Source organism: Callithrix jacchus, chromosome 2, assembly GCF_049354715.1.
Source record: "Callithrix jacchus isolate 240 chromosome 2, calJac240_pri, whole genome shotgun sequence".
Classification (NCBI taxonomy): Eukaryota; Metazoa; Chordata; class Mammalia; order Primates; family Cebidae; genus Callithrix; species Callithrix jacchus.
In genome coordinates, this window is record NC_133503.1 from 140479064 (window position 1) to 140492513 (window position 13450).

The following is a 13450-nucleotide window of genomic DNA, read 5'->3' on the forward strand; positions in this document are numbered from 1 at the left end:
ATGAATTCCAAGCAGCACCTGCCTATTTGTGTTGCTCTATTCTTTTTTTTAAAAAATTATTTATTTATTAAAAAAAATTTTTTTTTTTTTAAAGATGGGGTTTCACCATGTTTGTCAGGCTGGTCTTGAACTCCCGACCTTAGGTGATCCACTCGCCTTGGCCTCCAAAGTGCTTGGATTACAGGCGTGAGCCACCGCGCCCGGCCTTTTTTTTTTTTAAATGGAGTTTAGCTCTTTTTGGCCAGGCTGAAGTGCAATGGAGTGATCTTGACTCACCACAACCTCCACCTCCCTGGTTCAAGCGATTCTCCTGCCTCAGCCTCCTGATTAGCTGGTATAACAGGCATGCGCCACCACGCCAGGCTTATTTTGTATATTTAGTAGAGATGGGGTTTCTCCATGTTGGTCAGGCTGGTCTCCAACTCCTGACCTCAGGCAATCTGCCTACCTTGGCCTCCCAAAGTGCTGGGATTACAGACAGGAGCCACTGAGCCCAGCTGCTCTATTCTTGATAATTGTGCTATGTGTGAGTTAGCTGCAAGACAGGCGAGGTGAGTCCTGATTTCAGTATTGGGGAAGTGGACTTTGAACTTTGGGAAGTTCTCAAACATAGGAAGGCTTTTCAAAAGGTGTGGGGAAGCCTCAAACAAATGCCCTTGGCAAGTACTATACTGTGGGGTAAAACTGCTTTTCTTTTTTGTTTTTATTTTTAAAAAATTTTAATCTTTTTTTTTTTTGAGAAGGAGTTTCGCTCCTGTTGCTTGGACTGGAGTGCAATGGTGCCATCTTGGCTTATTGCAACCTCTGCCTCCCAGGTTCCAGTAATTCTCCTGCCTCAGCCTCTGAAAGTGTTGGGCTTATGACTGTGAGCCACTGTACCCAGTCCGATTTTTCCTGGACTCCGATTTTTCTCTTTACTCTTATGCCTATGTTGCCTTTTCTGTTTTATTCTATTTCTGCAATTGCTTGTCTTTCTCTTCCTATCTCTAATGCCTGCACTTGATTTTAAAGCTGTTTTAGCACACTTGGATGGAATCCTGTATAATAATCTTTCACTAATTTTTGCCCTGAATCCTTATCGAATGTTCACTAAAGTGTAAAGTTATTTCTTAGCGTATATGCACATACTTGCAAAACAGATCACTTTAATCTGCACAGTTCTTTTAAATTCAGCATTTAAAACATGCCTTTAAATGAAGAAAATATTTGTATAATGAGAATCAATTTTGAGAGTTGTTTCACATTCAAGATTCTTTGAGGTTTTTAATCAGAACAGGTTTGAGGACAACAATTGATGCCTCCTTTGTTCACAACACATTTTTAAAAAGTCAAGATTTACTAAAATCTACCTTTCAGGATTTTAAAATGAATGCATACTCCCCACCACTTTTGTTGCCAAGGGAGCACACATCTGCCCTGGAAAACCTTCCCGTGGAGCAATGTCAGCAGAGATAAATGAGAGTACACGCAGTTCTGGAATAATAGCACAATTTGGCTAAAGGGTGACATCATCTTTTCTCTGTTGTATCTGCCATTCTAAGTAGCAGTACGTCCAACTGAGCTAGAGAATGAATTATAAGGAAAGTACATTGGTAAGGTGGAATGAAATATAAAAAAATAGAAAGTAAAATTGAAAAAAAAGGTAGCTTTGAATAGATCCAGTTCACAATATGTATTTTTTGTATGAAAGGTCTTGATTTAATCACCACATCATAGTTTGGCATTATTTTGGATTATGTGGAAAGATGCAAAGCTTCTTTCCCAATGGCTGGTATGCTATATATACACATGTGTACCACCAGAGTATAAATAGGGACGTTGGAACTGATTTTAGTTTTTAAAGGGTACATTTAAATGCTGGAAAATAAAATGTTTTTATCAGTGAAATCCCCTTACTGTGATTCTACAAGCCTCATTGGTAACACTTGAAGAAGGGTTTGCTGGTTTTATTTGGGTACCAAGAAAAGAATGCCATCATCCTTCATGCTGATGAACACTGAAAAATGGTTTATTTCAGGGGAGGATCAGTTTGTGACTCTGCATGGGTTCTTGAGGGGTGGGCCAGCATTAACTCATTGCTTTTTTTCTCTTTAAGTAACAGCTTTATTGAGATAGGATTCACATACCAATATATCGCTTCTGTTCCCTAATTTTTTAGAGTACAGCTCAAACCCCTAATGTCTTCCTGTCTTCTAATTCCTCAGGCAGCAGATGGCTTTCTGCAAAGGCACTGATGATAGCTATGAGGAATAGATATTGCAGATGGATTAAATCAAAGAATCAAATTTCAAGCGAAATTAAAGAGTCATGAAAAGGAGGGAGAAGCAGAAATGAAGAAAAAAGAACCACAGAAGTAAAATGAGTTGCAGATTATTGAAAAGAAAATCTTCTGCTGTTTGAATAAAGACCGAAGATCTTTCATTGTCAGCTCTCCAAATTCAGTGCCTTTTTTGAACAGCAATTCCCAAGATCAAGAAATCAGAAGGAATTAAGAATTTAACTAATTAGTAGTAATGAAAATTGACTAGACATCAACAACAAATTTACAAGGCAAATTTATTTTCAAAGTACATTCACATATATCACAGGTAAAATGAGATTTTCACAAACACCATTTTTAACATAGGGTTTATTTGCAAAAGCTATTTTTGTGGCTTAGGGAACAAATGGTTCGTTGAAACAGAACTTCGCTGGTCTGATTTCAAAGAATTTTATTATGTAAAAAGTTCTGTGGAACAAATGGGATCAAAAGTCTCTGAACACAGAGCAGGAATATCAGGTAATGAAAATGTTCTTTTGGTGTGGCATTATGTTTTATGCTTCAAAAGTATTAGTATGCAAGGAACTCAGACAAGAACATAAAAGAGGAATTAGGAATAATACTTTATATTTGATTAGGCTTTAGATTTTCCAAAATGGTCACATCCTACTGAAGCTTGGTAGCAAGTATTATCCTCATTTTATTGATGAGAAACAGGCTTTCAAGAAAGATGCGTTTACAAGTGACAGAAAACTCAAAGTGGATTGCACAATAAAAGGTAGGTATCTCTCTCGCTGTCTGTCTCTGTCTCTGTGTTTTGGCTCACAAAATTGAAAAGTTCAGGACCAGAATGAGATTTCAGTGTGCCGTGAACAAGAATCAGGGCCCAGATTCCCTTGTCATCTCTCAATTCTGTTTTCCTAGTATGTGGTTAACTCTAATTAGCCAGGATGGAGGCAATAACTCCCAGGCTAAATGCATGGAGTGGGGCAGGGATGATCCTCCACAGGCGAAGGTGGGGGTGCATGTCAATCTGAGTATGGGGAATGGATATTGAAGAGGTGTAAACAGATGACCAACAAGATGTTAACAAGATGACACAATTAAAAAGATTTTAATCAAGGCTAGAACCCAACTCCTCTGAATCCTGGCAAGACATAGGTAGAAACAAAACTGGAAAACAAGGCCAGGCATGGTGGCTCACGCCTATGACCCCAGCAATTTTGGAGGCGGAGGCAGGTGAATCACATGAGGTCAGGAGTTCGAGATCCACCTGGACAACCTGGTGAAACCCTGTCTCTACTAAAAATACAAAAATTAGCTGAGCGTGGTGGCCCATGCCTATAATCCCAGCTACTCGGGAGGCCGAGGCAGGAGAATCGCTTGATCCTGGGAGGCGGAGGTTGCAGTGAGCTAAGATCTCACCACTGCACTCCAGCCTGGGCAACAAGAGTGAAATGCAGTCTCAAAAGCAAAAACCAAACCAAACCAACCCAAACCAAGCTAAACCAAATCTGTGAAACAAGACAAGGGATGTCCCAGGAGCTGAAGTTTCAATAACAGCATAGCTGAGAAGAGAGAGAAGAAAACGATGGTTAACAGAGGTCGGTGCATTTAGAAAGAAGCCTTTACTTTGAACAAGACTTGACTGTAGTTGAGACTTTGCTGAAGGAATCCCTAATAGACAGACCTGAGCCACCTCCTTCCTTTGTCGTATACATGCATCTCATATGCACCTTACATATATGATGATTGCTCTTTAACTCAGAAATCCTCATTTCTGGCTCTTACCCTGGTCTGATTCCAAATGATCTTCTTTGGTTTTAGCTGGATCTTTAGGAAGACTGGTCCGTCTTTGTTGCATCTCATTGTACCCTATTTGCCAGGCCACTTTGATGAGGAGATCCTCATATAATTCCTTTCGGTGTTGCTGCCCTGATTGTCTTCCATGTGTAGAGTTCGAGTTCTCCTTTTCTAACAGCTGAAATGCATCCAGATCAAAATAAGCTTCATTAAGGCAGCATTCTACAAAGACAGTGGTTCTCCAATGCTGGTCCTCAGATTACCTGCATTTTTTTTGATACCTTGTGGAAATAAAAGAAAACCCAAACATCACCTGTTTCTTGAAGTTTTGGTGGAACTCGTCGAAAACAACTCTCTTAGGCCAGATACCACTTTAGAAATTACGATGTTGATTACATTTTCAGTTTTTTTCTTTTTTTGCAGTGCTTGATCTATTCACATTTTCATCTAATAATAGGTTTATTTAACTCAGGACTTTATGAAGTTGAGAAAAACACTTTGTTATGAGAAGAATATATAAGTTATTTGACATAGTCCCCTGTAGCAGTCAATATACAATAAACTATAATGATACACGGTAGTTCTAAGGTCAGCCTTGTTATTCATATTATTTTCCAGGGCCACTTCAGTGAGGAAATGGGGAGAGCATTTAAGTTGTGTGACTTGCTATGGCCTGGGCTAGATCTTCTTCTGTAGGTATTGCCTTCTTCTTGTCTCAGCCTTTTCTTGCTTTCAAGGTCTTACTAGTAAATTCTAATCTTTGCTTATGCAGTCTTCGAGTATTGTGTTTTCCTCTGTTGATTTCATGGAAGGCTTCCCTCTAATGTAGCCTCCACTGGCCCTCGCTGTGCAAAGCTTCTGTTCTCTCCAACAAGCAGGAGTCTTGTGTCTTTAGCTCTTTTTCTGCAAGAGCTGTGCTCTGCCGCTTTCTGTGGCCATGACAGATGATTTCTTGCCACCTCCCCTCTCCCCACCAACTTCCTTTCCTCCCTCCAATTTCTTTCATAACAGGAGTTCTTCTTGGTTGAAGTTAACATGAAAACAGTTAACTTTTTTTTCCTTTTTTTTTGAGGTGGAGTTTCGCTCTTGTTGCCCAGGCTGGAGTGCAATGGCACAATCTCAGCTCACCGCAAGCTCTCTGCCTCCCGGGTTCAAGTGATTCTCCTGCCTCAGCCTCCCGAGTAGCTGGGATTACAAACATAAGCCACCACACCCGGCTAATTTTGTATTTTTAGTAAATGGGGTTTCTCCATGTTGGTCAGGCTGGTCTCGAACTCCCCACTTCAGGTAATCCATCTGCTTAGGCCTCCCATAGTGCTAGTATTACAGGTATGAGCCACTGCACCCGGCCAACAGTTAACTTTTACCTGAAGCTGAAGTAAAAACAGTTTTTTCATGGGCAGGCATATGATTGCTGTAATTTCCTTTTAATAATAGTCAATATACTCTCTCCTCATATCACCAAGCAGTAATTTTGAGCCTACTGTTTTGTCCTTTGTGCCAGGGCTCTCAAGGTGTCTTACATGAAAAGAGCTCTGTGGCATGTTACATTTGGGAGCTGCTGGATTAAAGTTATATAGGCTCTTTTGCTGACCATATTTCCAGAACCTTGACTGGAATGTTAATATCTACTGTAAATCTCCAAGTGGGTACCAGTGTTCTATAAAACTCTCTGGGAAATTTTCCCCTTCCTTGTTCTTTTTAGCCCATCTCAATGTATTATAACTTGAGTGAAACAAGGCTGTCCTATACGCCAGTCTCAGCATGCTGAGACATCCAACGGAAATCCAAGTCTGGCTGAAAAAATAACCCATCTTGTAAAACAATGTATGTTGGTCAAGACAGATGACTCTCCAAGACGGAGCAAAAGGATAACTGCACCACCCACCATCATCTTTATACATTTCTCCTCCCAAAGTCCACCTCAGCTCCCTAGCTGCTTCTCAGCATCTCTCTGCAGCCTCTTTTCTGTAAACTCCAGCCTTTTGATTTTTCCTCTTGCCTCTGAGATCTATTATATTCTTTCCAGATGAGCTCTATACTCTTTCTCATGAGTAAATTAATTTGAACTTTCTGGAGCTCTTCCAGCTTTTCCTTTTACCCAGCACCGAGATCATTGCAATAGTCTCTTGAAGCTAGACAGAGCAAAGACAGATTCTTTCTCAGAAGTCAGGGAGGGCAAAAAGGTCAATCTGGAGGCTTTGAAAGGAGCACACACAACACCCCTCTTTCCTGGGTAATAAAACATGGAATAGATGGATGCAGATCCGAGTAACAGCTTTGTTCCTAATACAGGTAACTGGAGAATGAAACTTACACTTACTCAAAGAGTCATAGGCAGATCTGGGCTAGCACCACAGGGTGGCAACTTACTGTGTGTGGAAAACAATGCCTACTTCTTAAGAAGAGGCCACTCCGAAAGAAAGATTCATCTCTAGAAGGGGCTCAGCCATACAGGCTTGGTTCTCTCTTCCCATTTCATTTCTTACAGGGGGTGTCCTGGTCACAATCTCTGTGCCTAACACAACAACTTTCTCTAAAATATTTATTTGTAATACCTCAGGCCTGGCCACATTTGTCTGGGACAAATAATAAATACTTTTAAATAAATATTTTACGTTTGTGAAGTATCCAAATTGCACAGGGCCTGCCTTCTCCCACCCACTCCTCCCACTCTAGATCCATGAACACTGTAGAAATTGGTCCATGGCACGTGCACAAAATGTCATCCATGGCTGAGTTGTGCTGTTGGTCTTAGACCAATAGAAAGTTATGCTTGTTTTTCCTTCTGAGGGACTTGTCAGTTTTGTAGGAAGGTTCTGTAAATCCGTGAGTCAATAAGGTGCCCCTGCTTCAGATCTTCCCCTACTTAACAGTCGAGCCCCTGATATGACGTGGTAGCAGTCTATATCAGCCAGCTCACAGAGGGCTCATGTTGTGGGATATATTTTATATTTTAGTTTGCATATTTTCCTGAAGCACACATTTCTTCTGACCTGTGCCTGAGCAGCCTCTCAAATCAGCATGGAAGCATTATGTTTTGCCACTGAGTGCTGGGGGCTCCAACTACAGTTGTGTGACCGTCCTGGGTGCCTCCTGCTTCAAACACATGTCTTCTTCAGACTTCGCTTGGCTTCTCTGCCACCTGAAGTTCTCTACAGACTCTGATGATATCAGAAGATAAAAAATTAGGATTAGTCTCATTTTTGGGAGCTCCCATTCAGATACAGCAGAGGTACAATGAGATGGAGACATAGCTCAGTACTGCAGCTCTGTGGTTCTTGTCACTCCAATTTAAAGAGCTGTAAAGACAGTCCTTGGGCTCCCCTGCTCTGTGATTCTAGAGAAGGATGTCACTCAAAGCAGGAGATAGACTCTTCCATGTGAGGTGTTGTTATGGTGGCAGCACATACCTTCTTCCTCTTTGTATCTTATCTGAGGTGCATGCAGATGACTGGAATTGAGGAAGGCAGTTTTTAAGACTCCTGGGTAAGCATGAATCCAGTGGTGTTTGCTGACCAGTGTATTCATCTAGTTCCACATTGAAAATTTCTTCTTCATTGAAGGGAAGAGATGCTTGATTAGGCCTGTTTAGCTCCTATGATGTCTCTTTCACTGCACCCCTTTCCCCAGTGTCCGACTTCAGTTTCCTCTCCTCCTTCAGTCTCCTCTCCTCTCCTTCATGAAGGCTTCCTTGACCACCAGAGCCCATAGAAATTTTGTCACCTCAGGGATGTTCACTGACTTAGCTTTATTGAGTACCCGTGTTGTGCCAGGGGCTGGGCAGAGAATGTGAATTGACAAAGATGAACGACAAGGTTCCAACTCTTGAAGGATATGCAGTAATAGTCATAGTCCTTTTTAACTTTGCTATTGAATGCAGTCTGTTACACAGCTCTAGGGAGGCACCGTTCATGTGGTTTTCTTTGTGAATGGTTCCCCCTAGAGTTGGGCAACTTGAAGGGTGGGTTGATTGAATGTTAATCAGATATTGCCATGCATTTCTTTTTTGCAATCTAATTATAAACTTTTTGAGGGTAAGGGTTTTATTTTGATAGTTTTTGTATCTTTATGCATAGGGTTTAGCATGCTGGTTTTTCCTTTAATCAAAATTCAGGAAATACTTAATTGAGTTATTGAAATAGCTTTCTTGGTGAGATTATCAAATTAACTTGTACACTGTTTTGGGAGCAGCTGGATACCAGTTCCTTATCCATCACGATGAGGGTGTGGAGGGGAGAATGGAGAATCAATTTTTATAAAGCTCTACAGGCAATTCTTTTCAGACCATTTAAAAAATATTGTCCCAAGATTTCAGCATATGAATATCAGGAAGCAGATTGACATAAAACTCTTCAGTGTACTACAAACAGCCAAGAAAGTGATGTTAAATTTAGGGTCCATTAGAAATCTCCATAGAATGAAATACAACTATAAAAACTAAAAAGGAACATAATTAAGAATTAAGGGAGAGAGAAAGACTTTGGTGAAATCAGGATGTTTCAGTTACCAATTGCTGCATAACAAACCGCAAGAAAACCAAAACTGGCCAGGCGTGGTGGCTCATGCCTGTAATCCCAGAACTTCGGGAGGCTGAGGTGGGAGGATCACCTGAGGTCAGGAGTTCAAGGCCAGCCTGACCGACATAGAGAAACCCCAACTCTACTAAAAATACAAAATTAGCCAGACATGGTGGCCCATGCCCATAATCCCAGCTACTCAAGAGGCTGAGGCAGGAGAATAGCTTGAACGTGGGAGGCAGAGCTTGCCGTGAGCTGAGATCGTGCCATTGCACTACAGCCTGGGCAACAAGAGTGAAACAAAACAAAAAACAAACAAACAACAAAACTGAAAGTGAATGGCTCAAAGCAACTATCATGCATTATTTCTCATGAATGTGTGAGTTGACTGGGCTAAGCTCGGTGATTTCTCTGCTCCATGTGGTGGAGCTCTGGTCATTCATGCAGCTGTATTTAGCTGGGAGCTTGGCTGGAGCTGGAACATCCAAGATGGCCTCATATTCTCCAGAGCTTTCTTCTTGTGATATCTTATCCAGTAGTCTACTTCAACTTCTTCTTCATCTGCTTTTTTTTTTTCCAGAAGAGAAGATATTTATTGATGAGACAACTATGAAGGGATTATTTATTACTTTTGGGCAGTAGGAATGAGGGAGACCGGCCAGGACTGGCTCACAGTGGGGACCAAACAGCAGGGCCCAGATGGGTGACATTTTTTGATGCACCCACATTCACTCCTGGCACCATCCATGAATTTATCTATGGTATTGCCAGACACAGAAATACTATACTCATGGATGCCATAAACTTTGAGAATTGGCAAAAACCTTAGATGTAATTCAAAAATCTGTATGTGTCCTTGAGGCCTCTTTCCTTCATCCTCCACTTCTGATCCACCAGTAAGTCCTGCTGATCTGTCTCCAAAATATTTTCCAAATCTGTGCATTTTTACCAAGGCCACTGTCGCTGCCTGATTATGGTCCCCAACATTGTATACCTCCAGTTGGCTTCCCTGTTTTATCTGATCAGCTCTTCTTGAGACCACACACATACATTTCCTATGTGTAAATCAAATGCCACAACTCTGCTTGGAGCTCCAGGCATTTCTCTTGCACCCAGAGTAAAATCCCAGCTCCTGAACAAAGGTATAAATTTCTAGGGCTACCTTAACAAAACACCACAACTGGATGGCTTAAAATGACAGACATTGATTCTTTCACAATTCTGGTGGTCAGAAGTCTGAAATCAAGGTGTCAACAAGGCCATGCTCCCTCTGAAGGCTCTGGAGAAGAATTGCCTCTCCCAGCTTTTGGTGGTGGCCAGCAATCCTTGGCATTCCTCGGTTTGCAGCTGCATCACTCTCATCTCTGCATCTGTCATTATTGGACATTCTTGCTGTGCATCTTTGTTTTCATATGACTTTCCTTTTCTCATAAGGATGGCAGTCAAACTGGATTAGGGCCCACCCTAATGACCTCATCTTAACTTGACTCCATATGCAAAGAGCCTATTTCCAAATAAGCTCATGTTTATAGGTACCAGAGGTTAGGACTTCAACTCAGGCCAGGTGTGGTGGCTCACGCCTGTAATCCAAGCACTTTGGAGGCCAAGGCAGGAGGATCACCTGAGGTCGGGAGTTTAAGACCAGCCTGACCAACATGGTGAAACCCTGTCTTAAAAAAAAAAAAAAAGAAAAATAAGTAAGGACTTCAACTCAACATACCTTTCCGGGTAGCCCCAGCTTCATTACAGCATGATAGCTGGCTTCCAAGAGGAGGAAGCAGAATTTGCAGTTCTCTTAAGGTTTGGGTTTATAAGTTCCAGAATCCCCTCCGTTCTTCTCCCTTCCCCTCCCCTTCTTTCTCCTCTCCACTCCTCCCTTCCTTTTCCTTCCCTTTAGTGGTCTGGCTCTGATGCTCAGGCTGGAGTGCAGTGATGCAATCTTGGCTCACTTCATCTCTGCCTTCTGGGCTCAAGCCATTCTCCCACCTCAGCCTCCAATGGTACTGGGATTGCAGGCACATGCTACCACACCTGGCTAATTTCTTTAAATTTTTTGTGGAGATGAGGTTTTGCCCTGTTGCCCAGGCTGGTCTCAAACTCCTGATCCCAAGCCATCTGCCTGCCTTGGCTTCTCAAAGTGCTACGATTACAGACATGAGCCAACATGCCCCACCAACTGCTGCTACATCTTTTGGACAAGACAAGTGACAGGGCCAGCCCAGATTCTAGGGGAGGAGAAATAGACTCCACCTCTCAATCTGTATATACAGAGAGGGGAAGAATTGTTGGAGGTCATATTTGATTAGTATCTACCACACATTTTCATAGCCACATCTGGCACACAGTAAGAAGTGGCTATACTTTTGGGCCATCTAATTTTAAGCCAAAAACCAAACCAAAACAAACAAAAGAAACCTGCTACAGGATCCATGTAATGGAATGCTATTCAGTAACAAAAAGGAACAAGATACTGATACATGTGATAACATGGATGCTCAACCTCAAAAACATCATGCTAAGTGAAAGAAGCCAGACCAAAAAAAAAATCATTTATTGCATGATACCATTTGTGTGAAATGTCCAAAAACGTAAATCTAAGGAGAGGAAAAGTTGATTAGTGGTTGCTTGGGGTCAGAGGAAGGAATGAGGATTAATTATAAATGGGCATTGATAGATCTTACTGGCGTAATAAAAATGCTCTAAAATTAGACAATGTGCATGATTACACAATTCAGTAAATTTATTAAAAATCATTGCATTATACATGTAGCAGGAGTGAATCTTATGGTATAGAAATTATATTTCAGTAAAGTTATTAAGAAAATACAGGATGGCCAGGGGTGGTGGCTCACACCTATAATCCCAGCACTTTGGGAGGCTGAGGCTAGTGGATCATGAGATCAAGAGATTGGGACCATCCTGGCCAACGTGGTGAAACCCCGTCTCTACTAAAAATACAAAAATTAGTTGGGAGTGGTGGTGCCCGCCTGTAATCCCAGCTACCTGGGAAGCTGAGGCCGGAGAATTGCTTGAACCCTGGAGGCGGAGGTGGCTGTGAGCCAAGATTGTGCCATTGCACTCCAGCCCAGCAACAGAGCAAGACTCCGTCTCAAAAACAAAGCAAGGCAAGGCAAAGCAAAACAAAGCAGAGCAAAGCAGAGCAGTGCAGAGCAGAGCAGAGCAGAGCAGAGAAGAGCAGTGCAGAGCCGAGCCGAGCCGAGCCGAGCAGAGCAGAGCAGAGCAGAGCAGAGCAGAGCAGAGCAGAGCAGAGCAGAGCAGAGCAGAGCAGAGCAAAGCAAAGCAAAGCAAAGCAAAGCAAATCAACAAAACAAAAGAAAACAAAAAACAGGATGGTGGTCTTTAATTCAAAAGACATGCTCCTAAAGACCTTGCCTAATTCAAATCTTGCACAATTTCAAGTTAATGTTCCATAGAAATAGATGTAAAGTAGAAGGGATGTGTCTTCCAAGTACAAAACCCCACACCTACTGTGTTCTATTTTTGCTTTAACTGCCTTTGTTTTCTCAGCCTTACATCATTTACACAGTGCTCACTCTTAATTTAACAATAGAACATATGAAGGCTGATATCCGGCCTTCCTCATAACTTTTTATCACAGCTAACTTCCAGGCCACAGCTATTGATTTTCCAGCGTGTTTTTCAGCAGTAGGACCATCACTTACATGAGCTGTTGGATGACACTGTTATAGACTATTTAAAAGACTTCAATTCTTAGCCTCTGTGAAATTCAAAATAAGAGCCGATGGCCACCAAGACCATTGGCTGAAGTGCAGTCGAGCGTGCACAACAGTGCTTGTTGATTAAAGATGGCAGGTATTTCTGTAACCCATTAAAGTGACACTGTCCAATGTAGTAACACAAACACGGTTTACAAACCTCTCAGTATGCCCACCTTGAAATTTTGCAAATTTTGACAAATTTCCACATTTAAAAAGATTCATATGTTGTAAATTTTGTTCACAAAGTGAAACTTTATTATTATTACTTTATATATTGCACTATTTGAAATCAGGCAAATTCACAGGAGCGGCAAATGTACTATGTTGCAGAGTTGGTGATGGGGAGAACTTGCCAACCTAGTTCTCTCTCTGCCTCCCTCATGTTACTGAGATGGAAAAACCTCAGCATCCAGCATGTGCAGTCCAGATGGCTCGGAAGCCCTTTGTATTTGCATCTATTCAATTTGTAAGGAGTTTGTGTTCCATGAATTTGCATTAAGTTTCAGGTTAGACTCAATAATCCCAAATACCAAGTGAAATTCTGCCTGATCCATCCAGCCTCTGGAGCTTGTCAGAAACTCCGAAATTGGCTTGAATTTTCTTCAAGGATTTATGAATCTGGGCTGAATTTGAGGTTCATAAAGTGATCCAGCCAGAGTTGCTTAGTCTGGGATTTCAGAAGATGTGTTTCGCACATTTCTCTCTACACATCAAGCAAGTTGTTATCATCTGCTGGATTTGTGTCTTGCTCTCCCTAAATGACCTCGCTACCCATTTTAGATCCTCATGTCTTCATTGATGTTATGGGTTCAGTGTCCCCCACAGATTCATATATCGAAGTCCTAACCCCCAGTACCTCAGAATATGACCTTATTTGGAGATAGGATCTTTACAGACATAATCAAGTTAAAAGGAGGTGATTTAAGTGAGTCATAATCCAATATGACTGGTGGCCTTATAAACAAGGGAAATTTGTACATAGATATGAACACAGGGAGAACATCAGGTAGATATTGAGGCAGAGGTCAGAGTGATGTGTCTACTAGACACTAGAAGACCACTAGAAGAAAAGATGGCAGGAAACAGATTCTTCTTCACAGCCTTCAGAAGGTATCAACCCTACTAAC

At 41.6% G+C, this 13450-nt stretch overlaps 1 protein-coding gene across 1 annotated transcript in view; it reads left to right on the forward strand.

Annotated features, from left to right (window-relative positions):
• Nucleotides 1-5257, forward strand: part of LOC118151518 (uncharacterized) — a 105503-nt gene extending 100246 nt beyond the window's left edge. Inside the window, exon 8 of the mRNA XM_078365986.1 lies at nt 2205-5257. The gene's annotated coding sequence lies outside the window, so the exon portion shown is untranslated. The remainder of the gene's footprint in view (nt 1-2204) is intronic.
• The last annotated feature ends 8193 nt before the right edge of the window (nt 5258-13450 follow it).